The sequence below is a fragment of the Drosophila kikkawai genome, chromosome 2R (genome assembly GCF_030179895.1).
Source record: "Drosophila kikkawai strain 14028-0561.14 chromosome 2R, DkikHiC1v2, whole genome shotgun sequence".
Lineage (NCBI taxonomy): Eukaryota > Metazoa > Arthropoda > Insecta > Diptera > Drosophilidae > Drosophila > Drosophila kikkawai.
The window spans coordinates 7684423-7691985 of NC_091729.1; the positions used below are offsets into that span (position 1 = coordinate 7684423).

The 7563-nt window shown below is 38.0% G+C and overlaps 1 pseudogene; it reads left to right on the top strand.

Annotated features, from left to right (window-relative positions):
- The first annotated feature begins 3840 nt into the window (after nucleotides 1-3840).
- On the top strand, nucleotides 3841-5771 carry LOC108081838 (actin-42A-like; annotated as a pseudogene).
- Nucleotides 5772-7563: the final 1792 nt, after the last annotated feature.

Consider the following 7563-nt stretch of genomic DNA (forward strand, 5'->3'; position numbering starts at 1 on the left):
GTTTTTTTTTTATTTTCTTCCGTGGCTGGGTTTTTATTGATGGGCAAGTCAGAATCGTGATCGTCAGTTTTGCTCGTCATATAAACATAAAATGAAAAAAATAAATAAAAATAAAATCAGTTTGTAAGGACTTTTACCTACCCAAAATAAAATTAACAAAGGAAGAAAATGTATGGCTCAAAGTATATAAGAAAATTATCAGGAAAAAAAATAAGGAAGAAAATGTTGAGGCGTGCTCATGAGAGGCCAAGGGTTAAAAGTAAAGCCCTTTTATAAATTTAATTGTTTAGAAAACCCCAAAATAATCAAAATAGCGGGCGGCTCCTATTTACATATCGGGTTATCTGAGGAGCTAAGTAAATAAAAGCGATTCCTCAATTGCCGGACGTCCTTGACATTGATTTGAACATTGACGGACTTCCAACTTTTAAAAGTTCTCGGGCACAGTTATGGCCCATTCTAATTCGTATTACCAATCTCCATGGCCGCCCCATTTTGCCAATAGGTGTTTTTCTGGGCCATAATAAGCATCCTGACTGCGACGATTTTTTGCTCCTGCTCGTGCATTTATTACAGGCACACCAGGACATGGCTGTAGCAAATGCACTCAAGTAGGAAAAAAAGCCGTTCTGTTTTGACATACAGCACTGAACGTGGTGTATTGATAACAGATGAAAACTTTTATGACAGGGTTTACCCTGATCAGCATAAGGCAGAATTCATAAATGTTCAGTGCGATATTGAAAAATTTGGAGTTAAAATGGTAACTCAAGTCCCTCTTGATTGTATGCACCTGATTGAATTAGGTGTCAGGCGAAAATTTTTTAATAAAATTAGTTCCAATTTATGGTTTCCAAGCCAAGGAAGAAAAAAATATCGGAATGTTTAAAATCGTTGAGAAGCTACGTTCCACAAAAGTTTGCTCGAAAGTGAAAGACAATGGGATGATTACCCCATTGGAAAGCAACGGAGTTTAGGCAATTCTTGTTGTACACAGGCATTGTATCTCTTAGAGATGCAATTCATGATGACCATGTTGCTTCACTGCGCATACAGGATGTTATCCTTTCACTCGCAACGAAATTCAACATCACTACTGCCCAAGAAATGTTGGATTTATTCGTGCTGAATGTTCCAGCCATTTTTTGAGAAAACAGTGTATCATACAATGTTAATGGCTTACTCCATGTAAAAGAGTCAACCCAGCAAATCGGTGACCCGGTTTCAGGCTCTTCTTACTCCTTCTAGAATTATTTACAAACTCTGAAGAGGTTTGTCCGAAAGCCCACCCAAATCTTAGAACAGATAAATAGAAAGATAGTTGAGGATAGTGATATTCGGGTGGAATTAGAAATGGTACAGTTATCAGGTAGTGTTTAAAATATTAAAGCCCATACAGTGTTTGTTTTGTAGGAGAAAACATCCCAATTGAGGTAGATAGTTTTGAAGAGGATGAAAAAGGCATTTTTATTTTAGGCAGGAGATTTTTAGATTTTCGTATTTTTTTTAATTCCAGTTTCTTCTTTAGAATTAGGTATTTGTTTATGTAGGTTAAATATGGCATCAGAAATAAAAGGATTTTGCGTTTCAGATAAGGTTGGGAAAGCTGTACTTCCCCGAGTTGGTCGATTACTGCAAGCGACGCCGCGTTCCACCCAGGAGGCGTCTGCGTACCCAGGAGGAGCACCCTCACCAAACCGCCGAGGAGACCGCTAAAGCCCTGAACGAGCTGGTAAGGTGTTTAAGGTATCTTTAGAAGATTCACCTTCCATGGTTTGATAACCAAAAAAAAGAAAAAATAAGTATTTTATATAAATAAAAAATAAAACTAATTCACAAAATCAAATATACATTTTTCGATTCTTTTTTTTAATACACACGACAGGATGTCGGAACCACAAAAAAAATACAAAAGATGGTGTACCATGTCAAACGTAATTAAAATAAAATCGAATTGTTAAATTTTCACATAAATTCCTTCTTTTTAGGAGATGACTTCTTGGATGAATCTTTGGAGGCCAACACATTCCAGGTGTCGAAGCTGACTGCCATGCTGGAGGTCTTTCTTAAGGGAGGCTAAAGGCATGCCAGTCAACTTTGAATTCCCGGTCAAAGGGGACGAAGAGTTGGCTGCACTAGAGCTGGAGCTAAGACCGGAGACTATGTCCTCGTGCGCATTACAAATACTCTTTCTTGCTTTACAGTATACATAAATCCCTGAGCAAATGCAAATGAGTGTCGGATTCTGTAACTTTAACCCATTATATGGGAAGGGACGTGACAGAGGCGGTACGGGTATGGACCATCGGGGCTCGAGAAGTGACCTCCTCCAACTCCTTTGGCCAAAGATGTAAACATAAATAAAACTTTAATCATTAATTGTTTCTTTTATTATCTCTAAAAAAAAAAAAAAGAAGTGTCCATTTCCACACCGCCCAGCCTGGCAGACACCTGTCGAACAACAGGCGACTATCTATGGTATGGCCCTCTTTATATAGGGCCTGTCAAGGTTTAGTGTGGCCGCCACTTTGTATGAGATTATACCTCCTTGGTGTGACCGTCGCTAGCTTGAGCAAGTAAGATCGTAGGACGGCGCGCCCATCTGATTAAAATTTGTGTGAAAGAAGAATTTAAAGCCTAGTACTCTGACGAGAAAAACCCGCTGTCTAAATTAGACAGCGGAATCGCTGTTTATTTCGCTACCGAGCTAGTGTGACCAAAAAAATTAAGGAAATTCCATGAAAATGTACTTTTTATGGCGTTTAAGGATTTTCCTTGGTCACACTGGACCGCTGTTTGTAAACAAATATTCAAAAAAAAATATTAAAAATATTAATAAATATGGCATTAAAATGTCCTTTGTGGGTTAAATTCCATATTATGGGCTTCCCCTTGACAGCCCCTATCAATGCCACCTTTTCCCTTCAACTTTCCCTCCATTAGGGGTGTCTAAATAAATCAAATGAATTATTTAGACAGCGCGATATCAGCTGTTTACTATCTTGATCTGGCAACGCCATTCAATTTTCGCAGGCTTCATTTTCGTCGTCAGAGTACCGAAAAAAACGACGTGTCTAAAAGTTCTTCTTCTTTTTTTTCGACACCGTTTTTTTTATATGGAGTTTGGCCGCTGTCTAAATTTATACAGCGGTTTTTTCTCGTCAGAGTACTAGGCTTAATTTTTGATTTTCTCAAAATCTGTCGGATAAAATTTAATACGATTTAATTCGAAATTAGAGCTCAATTTTCCCCTTCTATTGATATATGTTGGCACAAATTCGTTGAGGATTCAATAAAATTTTTAAAATTAAGCCTAGTACTCTGATGACGAAAATCCGCTGTAACATTGTGTTCTAGAAGAATCGCCATATCATTTGCTCGGTAACAAGTGTGACCAACAAAATTAAGGAAAAGACATGAAACGCCATGAAAATGTACCTTTTTTTTGGCGTTTAAGGCTTTTCTTTGGTTGCTCTGGTCAGATGTTTGTAAACAAACGCAGCGTGACGCAGCAGATGAAAGTTGATTTTGGTCCAGAATAGATTTACGACGGTCGTAGTTATAGTTTAGAAGGCGGCTCAGCCCACCCAAAAAAGATATGGACTACTTTAGACAGAAGAAAAGGAAAAAGGTGGACACGTGGCAGGTAGCGATTTACCTGTGCAAGCCCAAACCCAAATACCTTTTTTTCGGATTGGCTTATTATTATTTAAGCAAAAACCATGACGATAGGTATTCTACTTTTTGTGTAATATTACCTATTTTCTATCAGGCCTGCTCCGGTAATCGAAAACGGCAAGATTTGTTCGTTTTTGTTTTTGAAAACGGTTTCGTAACCTCCCGTACGCCTCCGGTCGTGTCACCGGTATCTTTCTGGACTCTGGCGACGGTGTCACCCACACCGTTCCCATCTATGAAGGCTGCATCCTGCAGCACGCCATCATGCGTGCGGATCTGGCTGGTCGTGATTTGACTAGCTACCTGATTAGGATCCTGACCGAGCGCGGCTACTCGTGCACCACTACCGCTGAGCGTGAAATTATGCGCGACATTAAGGAAAAACATTGCTATGTCGCCCTGGACTTTGAGCAGGAGATGGCCACCGCCGCCTCCAGCTCGTCACTGGAGATGTCGTATAGGGGAGAGTGGGGTTAGGTGAACCATGGGGATAGATGAACCACTACAAATATTTCACCTTCTGTCATGATTTTGTGAGCCATCTATATGTGTGTTGCTTACTTAGTCGATATCCTAACCTCACACCCACGCACAGTCGCGTCAAACGTTTGTTGTCGTTTTTATCGCTAATCGAAGTTTGTATTCGCCGTTTGCAGCTTCATTTGTGACCTAACGTTTTCTTGGAAAAATTTTATCGTGCTTCGCCAGTGGCATTAAATTTCATAAAATTGTATTTTATCCGTAAGAGGACACAAATTATGATATTTCCACGGATAGCTCACGCAGTTTAAATATTTCATGTTTTCTTCAAATCACTTCTAATTGGCTAATGACTTGTGGGGATACATAAACCAGTACTTGTGGGGATTAATGAACCACCTTTCCAAATTTGATTTTCTAAATTTTCCATCGCAGGCTGCCAAAATGGTGAGAAACTACAAACAAAATATCAAATCAGGTTTAGAAAAGAGTGGAATTTTTCCCTTCAACCCACAAAAGTTTTCTGCATCTGACTTTCTTGGGAGTGATTACACTAATAGAGACATGAACACAGAAAACACTCACAATCAAAATTCTTAACAAATGGCAATCGTACAAGATGAAAATGTGCTCCTGAACACTCCTGCGAGGAACAATACCTCAGTCGAGTCCGCAATGTCTCCCAATATTGACCTGGATGATGTTCCTTTGACGATCAGAATGCGTGGGTTCTTGCCAGGAAAATCGCCAGAGGACTTACGAGGGTACCCAAAGGCTAAACCACGAAAACAGACGACTCGGGGAAGAAAACGAGGAAGGAGTATCATTGCTACGGACTCACCGCAGAAAAATTGATCGCGGAAAAACACAATCAGAAAACTCAAGAAAACCTTCGAAAAAAGAAAGAATAAAAACAAAAATAAGAATAAATAGCAATATTGTAATGTTTTATTTCATGCTGTAAAGGTGCAATGTTTATATTCGAACAGAAAGAAGGCATGCACAAAGAAAAAAATTACACTTTTTTTATACAATTGTAGTTTTTGTGTTATCCTGATAGGTGGTTCAACTATCCCCATAGGGTGGTTCAGGTATCCCCACGCGTGGGGATACCTGAACCATTCGAGACAATAATTTGCAAAGCAAATAAACTTTACAAAACAAAAGATAGTATTTTTGCATAATACTCAATATTCCAAGGAATGTGGGCTCTTTTAGATTTCTATATAGGCAGACCCTTACGTCGAATAGTTCAGTCATAATAATGTTTATAAAAAAAAGTGGTTCACCTAACCCCACTCTCCCCTAAGCTGCCCGACGGACAGGTTATTACCATCGGAAACGAGCGATTCCGTTGCCCTGAGCCACTATTCAAACCGTCCTTACTCGGCATGGAGGCCTGTGGCATCCACAAGATTATTTACAACTCGATCATGAAGTGCAATATGAACATCCGCAAGCATCTGTTCGCCAACATCGTGTTGTCTGGCGGCACCACCATGTGCCCGGGCTTCGCCGATCGCATCAAAAAGGAAATCACCGCCCTGGCTCCGTCCACCATGGAGGTCAAGGTTGCCGCCGTTGTATTAAGCCCACACATACCATACCACTAAAATACTTGTATTAATAAAGCGATCAAAGAACTGAAAAAAAAAATATTTGTACTAGCCTTTAGCAGAAATTTGCCTAAAACTGGAGCAGCCCAAAACGAAATCGAAAAAATTTTACGATTACCGGAGCAGGCCTGATTATTTACAAGCATATGATTTGTAATGTAATTTTTGTCCAATATAGTTGCCTGTCAAGAGGATGAAAGCGATGTCGAAAGTACGGTAGCAAATAACCAGAAAAAATATGGGAAATCTACTGTGTGGAACTACTTTAATTAATCGGTTGATGGCAGGACAGCCAAATGTATTGAATGAATGTTGCAAAACATACCAAACAAGTGGCAATACGACCAACTTGTCTTGCCACTTAGAAAATATTCATCCTAATATTAATATTTTTATATATAATATAAATTTAGATTTATATTAAATAAAAAGGTCTTCCGAACATAACATTTTTAAGACAGCTTAGTAGCCAGCGATAATCCTTACATATTTAAGTTTAGTCAAAAAGAAAAAAATTATATTATATATAAAAAGATACACATTTACTCCCATTTTATAGGTGGCCTTGACTTATTTGAAATTTGACAGCAAATAGGAGTAGATAATAAAACCAAAAAAGCTGTTTTACTCGTTTAATAAATCCAACAAAATGTCCTCATGAAAACGCTTTAAACCGAAATAAGAGAATACAATGAACAATAGATTCAATGAATATTTAAAATTAGTTCCATATAAGATTTAATTCTCAGAATTGTTTTTTCATCACAGAAATGTTGAAAATTTTGGGAGTTTCAAATTTGGCGTCGAATTCCAAAGACATGGGCAATGGTTCACGATTGGGACTATTTTTTAGTAGTATTGAGAGTAGGTCCTACCGAAAATAATAAAGGTAAGTCCAATTATATAGGCCACGAAATTCAAACTGTCGGCAAACATCGGTTTTTTGTATTCTTAGGTATACCGCGGAACCTGTAGGTGATGGAAAATAAGTTTGTATGGGACTTTTACTCAGGAGCACCCAAATATCATGGAAAACTTGAAATGGTTCGTGGAAATTTTTGGCTGTGTACCTGTGTTATCATTAATGAGACGAATGCTTCTTACAAATAAGAAGGTAATAAAAAAAATTGTAATTTGAAAGATATCTCAAAAGGATTTATCTCCTTAACAGGTACTCCCTACATCTATTCAACCAGTTTAGCCGCAAAGCCTGCGTTCATCAAAAAGTCAGGTTGAGGTACGTCCACCCTCTCAGAGTGAGGGTGAGGGAGGCTCCCTGATTAGCAAATAACTTAATTCACTCGACGTCTGCTCAGCAAAGAAAGAATCCGAAGAAGAACCTGAACTAAAATTGAAATGAAATGAAATTAAAATTGAAATGGAAATTAATGGATACTCTCCCAAGTCACCAGACCCAAATGTGAACATAATTGAGTATGGGGAGAGTAAAAAATACACTTATCCATGCTTTTATGTTTTGGCTAAGGTGGTGAATTGTGTTCCTGCTACGGAGATGTCTGTAGAAAAAGCCTTCTCGGCACTAAAGCTTTTTGTATTTTACTAAAGATGCAAGCTTTCCTCAGATTCAATTAAAAATCTGATGTTTTTAAATTTAAATAAAATGGGGAAATTAAAAAATTATATACTTCTTAGTTTTGTTTTTATATATTGACGCGTTTTTTTATTCATATGCAATAGCTACAATATATACATCAAACGAAAGTTATTGAAGCGTAGATTAATTATATATGACAATCTTTAAGATATCCGTTTAAAGTTATTGCAATTC